The sequence below is a fragment of the Dipodomys ordii genome, unplaced genomic scaffold, assembly GCF_000151885.1.
Source record: "Dipodomys ordii isolate 6190 unplaced genomic scaffold, Dord_2.0 Scaffold11, whole genome shotgun sequence".
In the NCBI taxonomy this organism is placed as follows: domain Eukaryota; kingdom Metazoa; phylum Chordata; class Mammalia; order Rodentia; family Heteromyidae; genus Dipodomys; species Dipodomys ordii.
This window is the reverse complement of record NW_012267227.1, coordinates 16655473-16671806: the sequence shown is the minus strand read 5'-3', so window position 1 is coordinate 16671806 and position 16334 is coordinate 16655473. Positions and strand designations below refer to the sequence as shown.

At 50.6% G+C, this 16334-nt stretch overlaps 1 protein-coding gene across 1 annotated transcript in view; it reads right to left on the bottom strand.

The window, feature by feature from the left end:
* Positions 1-16334, bottom strand: part of Ehd4 (EH-domain containing 4) — a 52226-nt gene that overhangs the window by 14666 nt on the left and 21226 nt on the right. The window lies entirely within an intron of this gene.

Below are 16334 nucleotides of genomic sequence, written 5' to 3'. Positions count from 1 at the left end.
TGTGCCTCCTAAGTAGCTAGAATGACAGGCGTGGCCACTATACCCAGCTTTCAGTATTTTTTGTTTTTAATCAGGCCTAGTACGTTCAGTTAACAAAATATCACAGACCAGTGAAAAGAACTGCATCTTCATGTGTCAACAAAGGTAAATTGCAAACTAATAAAAAAGGGTTAAGTAAAAAATCACTTTTTTTTTGTCAGTGGTAGGGCTTGAACTCTGGGCCTGGGTGCTGTCCCTCCAGCTTCAGGCGAGTGCTCTACCACTTGAGCCACAGCCCTACTTCCGGTTTTCTGGTGATTTTTATTGGAGATAAGAGTTTCACAGCCTTTCCTGCATGGGCTGGCTTTGAACTGCGATCCTCAGATCTCAGCCTCCTGAGCAGCTAGGATTACAGGCATGAGCCACCGACGCCTGGCTTACAAATCATTTTTAAAGGATGAATTCAACACCATTACATTCATGTAAAATGTCAAAATAGAAGCATGAAATGTTATGATGGTGTGTATCTATAATCCCAGCTACTTGGGAGTCAGGGACAGGGGGACTGTGGCAACCAAGTAGCAAGACTCTTATCTCAAAAATCAACTAAAAAAGCAAAAAAGAGCTGGGGTTGTGGCTCAATTGGTAGAGCACCTGACTAACAAAGCCAAGGCCCTGAGTTTAAACCTTAGTAATACCCTCTCCACTCAAAAAATTAAAATATAAGGGCTGGGAATGTGGCTTAGTGGTAGAGTTGCTTTCCTTGCATACATGAAGCCCTGGGTTCAATTGTACATAAAACAGAAAAAGCCAGAAGTGGTGCTTTGGTTCAAGTGGTAGAGTGCTAGCCTTGAGCTAAAGAAGTCCAAGGACAGGAAAGTCCAAGGACAGCGACTGGGTTCTAAGTTCAAAAAAAAAAAAAAGAGAATCAGTCTATAGGTATATAATGCCTACAACATCAAAAGCATTAATATCCACTTAGGATACTGGCTGGTACTGGGATGGAGGGCACGTGGGTTTGGAGGCTAGTGAGGAAGTATCTAAAGGAAAATTATCTATTAGGAAACTACAAGGGTCTAGGCGCGAGGCGTCCGTGTCTTTGAATAATCTGCATGAAGGGAGGAAGCAGAGCCAGTGACGCTTCTATCGTAGGCACTTGTGGTTCCTGCTGTCCGGGCTGTTTTGCTGCTATCACCTTGACTTTGGGAATGGGGAGGGCAAACACAAAGCTTAGAATGTGGGCCGGTTTACTCTCCTCTCATTCAGCAGTCAAACGCTTATTGAATAGGTCACAGGGTGGCATTAAAGATGGACAAGATTTCCCTCAGTGCTGCATCTCTGCCAGGCCAAGCCAACGGTCTCCAAGGGTAACAGTAAGTTCAGCTGTCACCCGAGACTGAATTGTGCTCCAGAGAGCCCCAAATTTCAGGTCACAGTGCCACATCCTCAGTAGATGAATGGACTTGTGGCTTCCTGGGTGCCAGGAAGCTGTGTGAGACCCACCCGCAGAAGGACCTGTATGGGCTTGCTTTTCCAAAGCAATGATCGCCTCAGCCCTCTCACCCCAAGGGCTTTCTCAGTGCATCTCCTTGGGACCAAGATCCAGTATCTGAAGATTCAGAAAGAGATGAAAGAAAATGTTGTGCGGCCAGGTATGATGGTTCATGCCTGTAATCCCAGCTACCAGGGAGAAAAAGATAAGGATGATTTTGGTGCAAAGACAGCCTGAGTGAAAAACTAGCAAGACCTCCTCTCAGCAAACAAGCCGGGCCTGGGGTCACGCGTCTGATATCGCGCTGTGCAGGAAGCATAGGCTAGAGGATCATGGTCTGAAGCCGGCTCTGGGCAAAAACTTGAGTTCCTGTCTAAAAGATAACTAAAGCAAGAAGGGCTGGGGCATGGCCTACCAACACGAGGCCCAGAGTTCAAGCCCTGACTGGCCCAAACTAACAAATAAATGCTGCGATTAGGGTGCACACCGAGTCGGGTCCCCTAAAGTCCCTCTTCTGTTTCCATTACCCAGATTCAGCTAGCTTTGGTTTGCTTTCACGCACCGCCACTGGCAAGCCACTGTGCTTGTTTCCCCATTTCTCACGATCAGTGCCACCTGGGCAGAGCGCCTGACCGGCAGCTGTCACCGCCAGAGCCCCACATGGCCAGGCAGTGTCTCTTCCCCGCCCCTGGGGCTGCCTTGGTTGACTGCTGGGCTGTGACACAACTGTTACACTGTAACTTAAATGTGAGTTCACAGTAGTTGATTGAAAGGTGTTGAACAAATGGTTCTGGCCTGGGGACTCTTTTGAGCTGAGCCAGAGAGCAACTGGTGTAGTGTGTGTGAAGCAGGTTAGATCCATGGCACTTGTGCACACTGGATTAGCTGCGAGCCTCTCTCTTTCTCCTTTGTGTATGAATGTGACTGCTCTAGCGCTCTGTAGAAATAAGTGCCATGACACGGTTATTTGCTGTCACTCAGCGTAATGTCCCCAAGGACTATCATGTTGTACATGCGTCGGGATTTTCTTCCTTTTTAAGGCCCCAGATCTGCTCCGTTCTTGGTGTGTGTGTGTGTGTCTATGTGTGCGGGCACTGAACTGGGGCTTGAGCTCAGGGTCTTATGTTCCCACTTGGGTTTTTCATTCAAGGCTCACACTCTACCCCTTGAGCCATTGCCCCCACTTCTGGCTTGGTGCTGGCTAAAGGTAAGAGTTGCTCAGATCTGGCTGGCTTTGAATCACACTCCTCAGCTCTCAGCCTCCTCAGTAGCAAGGATTACAGGAGTAAGCCACAATTAATTAGACTGACTGCTACAGACGTGTGTGGAAGTGTCCTTGAGGGTCAGCTATAAAACTCGGGTTCCTAGCACGGTCCCAGCAGGTGGGTAGACACATGATGCACACACATGGCTGAGACCGGCTGGCAGTGACGTGTGAACCACAGCTTTGCCACCACATCTGCATCTCAGAAGCAGAATTTGGAGTAAAAAAAAAAAAAGCCAGTCTGCAAACAGCACGTAGGGGTCATTCCACCTGCAAGAAATGCTAGATGGGAAAGCTAAGCCAGGTGACAGGAGCAGTTAGTGAAAAGACAGGAATGATTGCTGATTGGCTCGCTCCAGCAAGGAGGCGGCTCTGCGGGGGTGATGGGGTCCCTACTTCCGGTGGTGGTTATGTGTGTCCACACATCTGTCATCAAACCACACAATTAAAATGGCTACATTTGCTCACATGTTGTCTGTCAGTTGACAAAGCAAACATAAATAAGTGCGCTAGCAAGCACCCAGGGCTGCTAACTTGTGTAAAGACGTTCATCTGCAAACTGCTGATGGGCCAGGAAGCTGAAACACGTCCCTCGAGCACTCCGAGTCCTCTTCCCTGGCAGTGCCTATCAAAGCCGCTGCTGGTAGCGTTGGCACCGTGACTGCCTGCACATCTCTGCTGAAAGCCAAGATTATCGAAAAAGAAGACCAAGAAGCTGAGTCCCCAGTGGATTATGCCCGCAACGGTAGTTACTTGGGAGGCTGAGAATGGGAGGATTGGGGTTTGAGGCAAGCCTGGGAAGAAAAGTGTGTGAGACCCCTTCTCAATTGATGATGGTTGGGTGTGACCACACACGCACACACCTTGTCATCCTAGCTTCAAGGGAGGCTGGGATTGGGAGGATCTCCATCCTAGGCCAGCCCTAAGCAGAAAAGTCCATGAGACTCCATCTCCAAAATAACCAGCGAAAAGTTGGTCTGGAGGCATGGCTCAAGTGGTAAAGCACCAGCCTAGTGAGCACAAGGTCTTCTTGAGATCAAACCTCAGTTCTACCAAGCCAGGGGGGGGGAGGAGGTGAGGCACTTCAAGAGGCTAACGTAAAATCTGAATTGTCCAGTGGAGCATTGAAGGTTCTACCATGTACAAGCACCTGCCTTCTGGTCTAGGAGACAAGAGAGGTACTCATGGTGACAGACCAGGAGCAAGAATGCTGAGTGTGCCAGGCGCTGGTGGCTCACGCCTGTCATCCCAGTTACTCAGGAGGCTGAGATCTGAGGATCGCGGTTCAAAGCCAGCCTGGGCAGGAAAGTCTGTGAGATTATATCCAATAAACCACCAGAAAACAGGAAGTGGTGCTGTGGCTCAAGTGGTAGAGCACTCACTTTGAGCTGAAGAGCTGAGGGACAGCGCTGAGGCCCAGAGTTCAAGACCCACGACCAACAACAAAAAAGAAAAAAAAATGCTGAGTATAGGAGACCCAGTTCCAGTGAGGCAGAGAACCATGGCCCAGGTACATGCATGCAAACACATGTGCACACAGGTGCATTACTGCACACACCCACATATAGTTCTGTATAATTACAGAATGATCCCCACGGAAGACAATAGGTTTTAACATTTTTTATTCATTCAAGTCTAGAAATGTCAATTCTTTAAGACCTTCTAGTGGATTGTTAATTAGTCTAGGACTAAGAGAGAGAGAGACAGAGACAGAGACAGAGACAGAGAGAGACAAGATGTCATCAGTTCACTTGTTTAACATTACAGTTTCTATCTTTGCCCAGAGACAGGGAGCTGGGCAAGATAATCTGTCATGGGAAGATTCCAGCTTGGCATTCTTGGCTTGGCGTTCCAGGAACAAGGGGAGGGGGGCGGAAGGAAGGAGCCCCATCCACCCAATCAGGGGCTTCCTGTGGAGGCCGAGAGAGGCTTGCCAGGAAATGGTATTTGGGGCTAGCACAGTTGTTCCCGGGCTCAGGTAATTATGGGAGGGGAGGGGGAAGGAGGGCCAGAGGAAAGCAAATTTGTCAATTTGTTTTGAATAGAATAAGAGGAGAAAAAAAAAATCCTTCTATTTCTCCCCAGAGCCAACTTTTTAATTATCCAGGTTTCAAACACACAATGCGTTCCAATCAAAGGATGCAGGACAATGGGAGACAGCCAGAATCAAGGCCGGGCTCTGCTGCCCACTTTCCTCCTGTGCCCCAGGCTGGCCTGGGTCCCAGCATGGACCTTGTTTCTTCTTTTTTTTTTTGGGGGGGGGAGGGTCAGTCGTGGGGCTTAATCAGGGCCTGGGCATTCTTTGTTCAAGACTTGTGTTCTTCCACTTGAGCCACAGTGCCATTTCTGGTTTTCACGCTTTGAAGCCTGCCGAGGCAGGAAAGTTTGCGAGACTCTTATCTCCAATGAACCACCAGAAAACCTTGCTTCCAGACAGGCCCTGCCCTGCCCTGCGTTTGTGTGTGGATTTGTCAGTGGGGTCGGGGCTCTCCTAGAGGTCATGGCCACCTCCCGTCCTCCAGCGGAGTCCAGTGAGGACTCAGGCAAGGTATCACGATGCTGAGGTGTCCCCAGACATCCTTGTTTCGGGGCTACTTCCCGCCTATTCCAGCCCTCACATGGCTCCTGCTCCTTAGAGGAAAACCCCAAAACTGTGAAGGCTTTGTTGTTGTCCACAACAAGTTCTCCATGACCAGCTTCCCCCTCTGCAGCCTTTTCTCCTGCTTTCCTGCCCCATGCCACAAACCACCCAAGGGCCCTGAAGGCACCCTCCGCTTTCCTGTCTCTCCATTGTTGTCCAGACTTCTCCTCTGGCCTGAGATACCCTCGCCTCACCTCCAGCTCTGACTCTCATGGCTCCCGTGCCCGCCTGTGCCTCGCAGGACGGGCCCGCCCTCCTGCTCCTCCAGACAGGTCTGTCCTCGGAGCTCCTGCCGGCCACAGCCACCTACCTGCTAGGCTGGACCACAGGCCACAGAAGAGCAGGGCCGGGTCCTGTTCACGCGCTCACCACAAATCCCGCTGCAAGAACTTTACACCACCCAAATCCACTTTTCTCTGGCGATACCTTTTGTTTTTCCCTTTTCCTCTTTTAAGGACTGGGGATCAAACTCAGGGCTTTGTAAATGCTAAGCAAGGGCCGTACCACTGAGCTGACCCCCTACCCCTACTTTTTTTTCTTTTTTTTGTCGGTCCTGGGCCTGAACTCTGGGCCTGGGCGCTGTCCCTCAACTCTTCAGCTCAAGGCTAGTGCTCTACCACTTGAGCCACAGCACTACTTCTTTTTCTGCTTATGTAGTGCTGAGGAATTGAACCCAGGGCCGCATGCATACAAGGTAAGTACTCTACCACTGAGCCACCTTCCCAGCCCAGTGCTGAACTTTCAATCCTGCCTCAGCCTTGGGAGTAGCGGGAAGTACCATTATGTTCTACCTTTCCTATTTTCTGTGTGTGTGTGTGTGTGTGTGTGTGTGTGTGTGTGTTTTAGACAGTAGTGGAGTTAGAACTCAGGACCTTGTACTTGCTCCCACTGTGCTCTATCACTTGAGCCACACCTCCAGTCTGACATTTTACTTGTTAATTGAAGATGGAATCATGTGGACTTTTCTGTCTAGGCTGACTTTGAACCACAATCCTCCAGGTTTTAGTTCCTAGAGTAGGTAGGATTGTGGTCGTGTTCAACCATGCCTACCTTCCCTTGGTATATTCCAGTAATTTTCCTTTCAAGCACCATATTGTGTAATGATATATTTATTTGGTGATTGGAAGACAGCAACCCCACTAGAGACTCCATTCTTCATTCTGTTTATCACAACACACCCAGGATCTACTGCTAAACAGAGTAGGTGTTTAATAAGCTTGGTAAATTCTTTAAAAAAATTACAAAGTCGCTGGGCACTGGTGGCTCATGCTTGTAATCCTAGCTACTCAGGAGGCTGAGATCTGAGGATTGCGGTTCAAAGTCAGCCCGGGCAGAAGAGACCCTGAGACTCCTATCTCCAATAAACCACCAGAAAACCGGAAGTGGCACTGTAGCTCAAGTGGTAGAGTGCTCGCCTTGAGCTGAAGAGCTGAGGGACAGCGCCCAGGCCCAGAGTTTAGGCCCCACAACTGACCCCCCCCCAAAAAATTACAAAAGTCACTGGGAACATGGTGCCTGCTTGGCAGGTATAAAGCCCCGAGTTCAAATCCTTGTACCAGCAAACAAACAAATTAAAAGTAGAACTAGCAGAAGGCCCAGCTATTCCACTTCTGGGTTTCTACTGAAAAGTCCGGCCTGGAGGACCTCAGGTGGCTGTGTGCGCTCCACGTCCTGACATCAACGACGAGCTGAGAACTGGAAACAGCACAGGTACCCACGAATGGACAAGTGGACACAGAAAACGGGCACATTCATACCATGGACAAGTATTCAGACTTCAAAATGAAGACAGTTCTGAAATACGAATGATCTTGACACCTGGTTGAGTGAAATAAACCAGGCAGAGAAGAACAGCATGATGCTGCGTGGCTTCAGGTTTATGGGATCTAAGTTAGTCAAATGTAAGACCTGAGACAGGAATGCTAGCTGTCCAAGCTTGGGGATGAGGATGACCCCGCTCATTAATGTTCAGAACGTTTCGGCTATGCACGAGGAATGAGTTTGGGAGACCTGCAGCACAACAGCATGCCCATGGTGAACAACATTGCATTCAATTTGTGAGGCCTGGGGACATAGCTCAGGTGCCAGCACAAGACTCAGGACTGCCCCCCAAAAGTTTCTTGTTGTTAAGTGGGAAGTAGAATAAAACTCCTACAAGGGTAGATGTCATGTTCAAGGTTCTTACCACAGTAAAATGAAAATAAATCTGGTTTAGTCAAGTGCATGAACTTGAGCAAGTATAACTTAAGTTGGGCACTGGTGGCTCACATCTGTAATCCTGACTACTCAGGAGGCTGAGCTCTGAGGATTACAGTTCAAAGTAAGCCTGAGCAGAAAAGTCTGTGAGACTCCATCTCCAAAATAATCAGCAAAAGGCTGGGCTGAAGGCATGGTTCAACTGGTAATGAATCAGCAGAGCCAGCGTAAAATCCCGAGTTCAAACTCAGTACTAACAAAACAAAATAAGGAAAAAAAGCAACAAACCTGTTAGAGGGTGAAGTTGCTTAAATAGTTCTAAAAAAAAAGTTGTTTTAGAAAGGTTGTTACCAACTATAGGAAGTGCAAATCATCTCAAAATAAACATCCAGTATCTGGGATCACATAGGCACGCATTCTAAAGAGCCACTTCAGTGAAACGCAGGACAGGAGTCTTTGCATTGGTTTCCTGGCTGCGTTTACTTTGGAACTGGAAAAGTCTGTGTCTGGACATTTTATTGTGCTTGAGAGCAAAATGACAGCTAAGAATAAGCAATGGCAGCAAATATTTACCGAACTCCTCCATTCCCGCCCTGCCCTGAGCTGCCTATCCACATCATCCGCAGTCCTTGGCCATTCTTGGCATGGGCGTTATCAGCCTACACACGAAGATACACAGCCTTTTCCCAGGGAGCCAGGATCCAAACCCAGCCCCTTTAACCCCTTGCCCACCACCATGGCCACCCTGGGAGGTATTTCTTCATGACGTGTGGATGTCCAAGCGTTCTACATCGAGAGATCGTAATCCTATGGGCTAGGAAGGTGGCTCAGTGGTAGAGTGCTTGCCTCGCATGCACGAGGCCCTGGGTTTGATTCCTCAGCACCACATAAACAGAAAAAAGCTGAAAGTGGTGCTGTGGCTCAAGTGGTAGAGCGCTTGCCTTGAGCTGAAGAGCTGAGGGACAGCGCCCAGGCCCAGAGTTCAGGCCTCATGACCAACTAAAAAGATAAATAAATAAAAATAAATAAAAGTAATCCTAGTAGCGTATGGTACGTTCACTGCAATGCGCTGGAGGACTAACACGATGCAGGGTGGGGGCAGAGGGTTCTGAGGGCAGTGCAGGACCGCTGGATGTGGGGCTAGAGAGCGGCTGACACTCAGCCCTGCCCAGGGAAAGCAGATGCTCTGGTGCAATTGCCAGATGTGCACGCAAAATCCCCTGAGATCTTTTGGGGCGGTTCCACGTGAGTTCCCACAAATTTCTCACTTGGAAATGGCCGTGACCTTGAGCGCTGCCAGTCTCACTGTACCTCGCCTGGGTGTGTGTGTGGGGAGCCTGTGCACATACCAGCACTTACAGGAAACGGGGATCAGGTGTGCCCAGGAAACAGGCTTTGCTCAGCCTGTCTCCTCCCGCTCCTCCCTTTGGGATTCAGTCCAAGGCCCTGTAAACCAGTTTTTCTGTGCCGCTTTCCCCATAAAATAAATATGGCAAGCTCATAGCCTGTCCTTCCTCCCGGGAGGCTGTGGAGATAAGATGGGCAAATGGGGAAGGGGTGGAGGGTACAGGCTCCCGCAGACCAGCAGGGAGAGCCTCACTGTCCTGCCAGGCCACAGACATGGGGATAGAGGAAGGTTCTAGAATATGGAGCTCAGTGAGCTCTGCTGCTACTGGCTGGGTGACCGAGTGAAAGGCAAAATTTCAGTTTCTAATCTCACTTTCTATCTCAGATTAAACATTAGGCCAAGACGCGGCCTCGTTAAAGAGGTCGGGCACTGGCAAAAAGGCGGTAGAGTTTAGGTGATGTTTTAGGTTCACGGCTGGAGAGGAAAGTTGGTAAAAATCTATCAAGAAGCACTTGCAGGTCCCGGAAACAGAAACATGAACACTCACTTCGTTTTGCTTGGCCTCGGTTTCTATGAGGATCAATGAGGAGATCAATGAGGATTCTTTCTGGCCAGGTGCTGGTGGCTTACATCTATAATCCTAGGTACTCAGGAGGCTGAGGTCTGAGGATCATGGTTTGAAGCCAGCCCAGGCAGGAAAGTCCATGAGACTCTTACCTCTAATCAACTACCAACGCCCCCCACCCCGAAGTAGAGCTGTGGATCAAGTGGTAGGACACCAGTCTTGAGCAGAAAAAAACAAATGAGAGCATAAAACCCTGTGTTCATCAAGCCCTATCTCTCTCTCTCTCTCTCTCTCTCTCTCTCACACACACACACACACACACACACACACACACACACACACACACACAGAGGATCTAAAGTTTTAGCTATCCAGTGGTTCTAGAGAGAAACCTTCTCTAACTGTCAATATTCAAGATTGTCAAGTTAGCTTAGAATTTGTATAGTACAGGTATATACTAGTTACAGGATCTGTAGCAGAATGTAGAAGACTTTAGGGCACTGGATGACTTAACACGAAATAATAAAATAGCAAGTAACAGGACTCATTCTATTCCTTCCACTGGGCTTCTGTGCTGTAGCCTTTTGGGCCAGTTTTTAGGTCCTTGTATGTTTCCTATAGAGGGTGTAAATAAATTCAGTCATCATCTAATTCCAAACAACTCTATACTGAAGGAAATGACCAGAGGAAAGGTTAAAGGATGTTTCAGAAGTCATCACATTCCTCAGATTCAGCCCTCTACTATTGTATCGGCCTGAACAGAACCCAGGAACCACGCACGTGGAAGCAGCCCATCCCTCATCTTTCAAGTGGGCTTTGTGTGTGTGAGGCAAAGGGATCCTGCACAATACACCCATAAATCACACGCCCAGGCAGCTTGGCAAACACTGCGTGTACTAAATTTTCTTGAGGCAAACGGCCAGCAGCAGACTCCACCCGAGGGTGAGGAGGCAAACGCCGGCAGACCCCGCGTCTACCTTGTCACACTGCGGTTCACAAGGGCAGAAAGACAATGGCTCTTCCAGCTAACTCTCTCTAAGGAGCAACCGGAACAGACACTTTGGGATCAACAAAGGGCTGCCAAGCAACTTCTGACCCTGACCCTGAATACCCCAGCCCGCCCTGTCACCGTCCATCCTTCTCAACAGCCCAGTGTTGCTGGAATGTGAGCGTGTGGAGAGCCAGAGGCGGAAGACCAGCTCCAACGCAGCCATCGCTCACATGCTGGCAAAGCCAAGCAACTCGGTACAGATGGTTAATCTGGAGGTCAGCCACAGGTGACAAGATGGATCCAGTCAGTAGAAACCATGTGAGGCCATGCTGGGCTCCTTATGAAAGACTCATGGAGCCGGGCGCCGGTGGCTCACGCCTGTTATCCTAGCCACTCAGGAGGCTGAGATCTAAGGGTCGCAGTACAAAGTCAGCCCGGGCAGGAAAGTACAAGAGACTCTTATCTCCAATAAACCCCCAGAAAATCAGAAGTGGCGCTGTAGCTCAAGTGGTAGAGCTCTGGCCTTGAGCTGAAGAGCTCAAGGATAGCACCCAGGGTCCAGAGTTCAAGACCCACGACAGACAAAAAAAAAAAAAAAGACTCATGGTCTGTTGGCAGGGAAGGAGGGATTGCTACTCAGGGTGGGGGAGGAGGGAAAAGATAATGAAGAAGGTGAATGAGGACGAATATGGTTCTGTAGTTTATCTGCATGCATGAAAATGGAACCTGTGGTTTGCGTCAGGATTTGGATTCATAGGAGAGCAGAGCAAGACCCTAGCTCAAAAAGAACCAGAGTAAAAAGGGTGGGAGGGGGTGGGGTGGCTCAAGCAGTAGAGCATCTGCCTAGCAAGCATGTGGCTCTGAGTTCAAATCCTGCCACTGAAACAAGAACAATTAAAAAATAAATTGAGTGCTGATGGCTCATGCCTGTAATCCTAACTATTCAGGAGTTTTAGATCTGAGGTTGGTAGTTCAAAGCCAGCCCAGGCAGCAAGTCCATGAGCCTCTTATCTCCAATAAAGCACCAAAAAACCCAAAGTGGGGCTGTGGCTCAAGTGGTAGAATGTTAGTCTTAAGCTTTAAAAATAGCTCAGCACCCAGGTCATAAGTTCAAGCCTCAGGATCAGCACAAAATAAAACAAAACACAATAAAGAATGTGCCCATGCGAACAAGGAAGACTATGTTTCAAATTGTTTTACACTTGGAATCACAAATGAGAAACTCACAAGAAGATCTTAAGACCTCTACCTTTCACAGTGCTCCAAAGTGCTTTCTGGGTGCTTGCACATACAGCGCAGGTGCATACAGGTAGAGGACAGCCACATCAGGCGGTGAGTCCCTTCCCATCAGATGCCTAGGAGGTCGGTCATCTGGTCATCTGGTGAGCCTTGCAAGGCAGACTTACCTCTGCTCCCAACCAAGGCCTTGCTCTGGGACCTGCTGGTGAGTCACAGAGCCCAGCCCGGTGCCGGCTGCCCCTCCTCCCCCGCTCATGTCCTCCCTGCCGTCCTGCGGGAAAGGGGACAGGACAGCTCAAGCCGATTTGCAGGTCATGTCTTTCACTGAGGATGGCCGATGTCTAGGAGGGGCTGGTTCGGGAATGGTGATCCCCACAATCCTCGAAGTGGGGCACTCCTGAAGTAGAACCCCTAGACATTAGCCTAAGGGTCCTGCCCAGGCGTGCCGAACTGACAGCCAGGAGGCAGAACTTTTACCCGCTCCCCCCAGCCCCACTCCAGGTCATAACAGCTGCATCCTGGGAATCGCAATTGGAGTCTGCAGTGCACCCAAACCAGCCACACCAGCTCCGGAGCAGAAGGGGCGGGCGGGGGAGCGGGGAGACCACACAAGAAAGGGAAGACCCGCCAGCGGGCAGCAGGGCCAGGGCTGGCCGGTCCCTGCAGACAGGAACACCCGGATGTTTATAATGATAATTCTGGGCAATCAAGAGTTAAGAGAGCGAGAAAGAGTGAGGGGGGGAGATAACCCTTCAATAGCTTCCTGTTACTCTCAGAATAAAACCTCTGTGTTTGTCCGAGGCCTTCAGCTCAGAGCAGCAAGGGGGAACACCAACACACCAGCAAGCCCTAACCTCACCCCCCCCCCCGTCCCAGCCTCTCAGGGCCTCCTGCCATCCCTTCATCCGTGTGACACCCTCTCCTGCACACAGAGCCCCCAGCTCGGCCAGGCAAACCCTCATTGCTTCGGTGGTGCTGGGGCTCAAACCCAGGGCTTCCTGCTTGCTAGGCAAGCGCTCTACCAGGGAGCCTTCAGTCTGAGCCCTTCCTCGCACTGATCCACCCAGCCTAAGGGCAGCTCCTCAGAGAGCAGGCCCAAGCGCAGGCTATAAGCTTCCCTCCAGCCTCATTCCAACTCGCAGTGTTTTCTCTCTCTTTCTCCTCCCCCCCCCCCCCCCCCCGCCCCTGCCCCGGCTCATTACCTCTTCCCTCAGCCTATGCACCAAGAAGGCTTCCAGCACCAGCTTGCTGTGTCAAACCTAAAGCAACAGGTACCTGCCTCAGAGAGGTGTGGGTGCACTCGGCCATGGCCCCTGGCAGCACACACAGCGCACGATCAATGCAGAAAAGCTTGGCCTTTACCACCACCCTGGGTATGAGCGCGCGGCAGCGCGGACTTTCTCCAAGACCGTCCTCAAAAGCCGTGGAGGGAAGGGAAATAGACTTCGTGTTTGGAGGGGAAAGCATCAGGCACCCCCTGCATGGCGCTGGAGGACGCCCCTGGCTTGGGCGCTTAGCCCGTTTGTGCGCCTGTGTCTCTGGTGGCTAACAGCATGGCTCAGGGCCTGATTGGTTCCAGTCCCCACTCAGCGGCTGGTGGCCAGTCACGTGGAGGTTTAATGGCTTACCAATAACTCATCATCGCTGGTGGTTCTGAGGCCGGCTGTGCTGCGCTGGGGGGCTCTGGGTTTGGGTGTCTCCCGTGGTGACAGGTGGCGGTTGAGATGGGTCATCGCATGGCTTAGCTAACCATGTTAACTGCTCCTTTTTTCACATAGTCAGCCCAAACTAGGGGCTGCCTGAGCCTCCTCCCTCTTTCCTCTCAGTGCTGGGTCTCGGGTACTCAGTCATCTTGGACCACAGGTGGCTTCCCCCAGAACACACGTTCCAAGAGATCCAGGATCTACAAGCAGGGCTTACAACTCAGACTCGAGAGGCCATGAAGCATCACGCCTACCGAAGTCTATTAATCAGGAAGTGACGGAGGGGCTGGGAGCAGGGCTTAGTGGTAGTGCATCTGACTAGCACGCTCTGAACCTCATAGCCAAGCACTGCCAAAAATCAACAAAATGGAACCACTAGATCCAGGAGGAGAGGGCCACGCAAGGATATGAGGGCAGGAGGTAGTTCGGGATGTGGTGGCGGGAGGACAGGCACTTGCTGAGAACAGCCACCACTTTGGCTGTACAACAATAGGTAAAAATCACTTGACCACTCTTGGTCCTCAGTCTCCTCGTCTATAAAATGGGCCAACTGTTTGCTCTGGTGTGGAGAACAGCTGGTTAGCCACATAGGAGAAGCACTTGACAGCGTACTAAGTCCAAAGGAGTATTAGGATGGCTCGAAGATTGAGGAGCACTGATTTCCCCGTTTCCCCATGCTCTATGAACGTGGCGGCGGCTCCGCTCACAAAGGAAGAGAAGTGGCCTTTGCATCCTCAAAGAAATTCGTTCTGCTTTCCACGGAAAACTCCACAGGTTTAGCTGACGTCAAGACTGTCATTCCTCGCGGTCAGTTATGCATTGAAAATATGAACAGCATCTACATAGAGCGGCTGGGCCTGCGCTGCCGCGCTCCGCCGCGGTGAGGTTGTGTTCACATCTGGGGCCCAAGGAGCCACACAGGTGGTGTGGAATTTCCCGTGGCACCAGTGGGAAAGGGGCCGTGGATGTGTTTGTCAGCAAACTTCCCCGAAACAGAACGAAATCAGGATTTCCTGCCGAGGCCCAAGGCGTGAGCGGTGTTCTGCCTGCCTCTCCCACCAACCCGAGACGCCTTCCACCCCTAGAAAACAGGATCTGCCTACAAATTATCAGCTGTCGGTCCCAGGCCCCTGGGATGGACAATTTTCTACTGATGCCAAATCAAACACCGAACTCAAACCGGAAATATCAAAGTGGCTTCGTGATCTGAGCCCGAGGACCTGTGTTCTGTTCTCTAGGGTTCTCTACCCTGTCCCCCCCTAATCCTGCTCCTCAGTGGGGCTGAGAGCCTGAACTGTTACAAAGAGAAAAAGCTAAGAAATAAAACAACAACAGCAAAAAATCAAGAAGTTTTGCACTAGGCAGGTGCAGTGGCACACACCCGTAATCCCAGTTACTGGGGAAGCAGACAAAGAAGAATTTCAGCTCAAGGCCAGCATAGGCAGAAAGTTAGTAAGTCTCAAAAACAATTGGGTGCGGTGGTGTGTGCCTGTCATACCAGCTTCACATGAGGAAGGAGAATGTACTCAAGGCTGGGGTGTGTGGCTCAAGTGGTAGAGTGCCTACTTAACAACCGTGTGGCTCACGGTTCAAACCCCAGTAATGCCCTGGGTGAGGAGGAAGCCTGCAGCAAGCACCCCTGGGGAGTCAGGGCCGGGGGGGGGTCAGTCACAGGCCCCTTCCAGCTCATCCCAGGGCTTCAAGAGACAAGGCATGTTCTCCTTTGCTTAGTGGGTTTCTCGAGATCCTTCCTGAGTCACCCAGAGTCTGGGAGGGGAAGTCCTTCTTATCTGGACTTCTCTAAATGTCCTCTCTCCTTTCCTGGGCAGCCCTCAAAATCCGGTCTTTTGTCTTTAAAGTTAAAAAAACTTGTCATGTAGAGGTGTTTGCACTTCCCTGATTATGGTCTGTTCTCACCCTTTCTTTCTCCCTGCCCCGCGCCCCCTCCCCATACCCTTATTAATCACAGCTTGGACTTCCTTGCCCAGGCTCCCAGCGCAGGCAATTCTGTGGGGAGACTTTGTTTGAGGAGCCCGGCTTTGCTGGCAGTCCCTTCTAACGGCCAGCCACGCGGGTGGTGGAAGGGCTGTCTGCCACAGTTGAACCTGAGCTGTGCTTTGCTGGGTTCTGACTGGTGCGTGGACACTCCTGTGTGTGCCCTGCCGCTGGTTACTGCTCTACTGGCGGGACATTTTCTGAGAAGTCCCCGGTACTGCCTTGTAATGGACAGGCTGGGAGGGACAAGGGCGTCAACACAGGGGGAAAAGTCTCCAGCTCTCATTTGAGAAGGTTTATGGTTCTGGAAGAAGGAGCAGACTCATTGGAAGATTCAGACCAAGGACCCCCCCGCCCCCCCCCCCGTCCCAAGTTATGTGTGTGCACATATGTGTGTGTGTGTGCACACGCGCGCATGTGCAAAGGCAATGGTGCTTGAACTCAGAGCTTCATGCTCTTGTTTGGCTTTTTTGCTCAAGGCTAGTGTTTTTCCACTTGAGCCATATGTCCACTTCCAGCACTTTGCTGGTTAACCGAAGATAAGGGTCTCATGGACTTTCCTGCCTTTGCAGACTTTGAACTGTGATGCTCGGATCTCAGCCTCCTGAGTAGATGTCAGGTGTGAGCCACCAGCAAGCACCTGGTTATTTTTTACATTCTTTTTTTGTTGTTGTTGTTAGTCGTGGGGCCTGAACTCTGGGCCTGGGCGCTGTCCCTCAGCTCTTCAGCTCAAGGCTAGCGCTCTACCACTTGAGCCACAGGGCCACTTCTGGCTTTTTCTGCTTATGTGGTGCTGAGGAATTGGACCTAAGGCCTCATGCATGCAAGGCAAGCACTCTACCACTGAGCCACCTTCCCAGCCCTATTTTTCATTTTCTTAAAAGGGGAAATTGCACTGTTTTGCTGCCACAGTGAAGATTA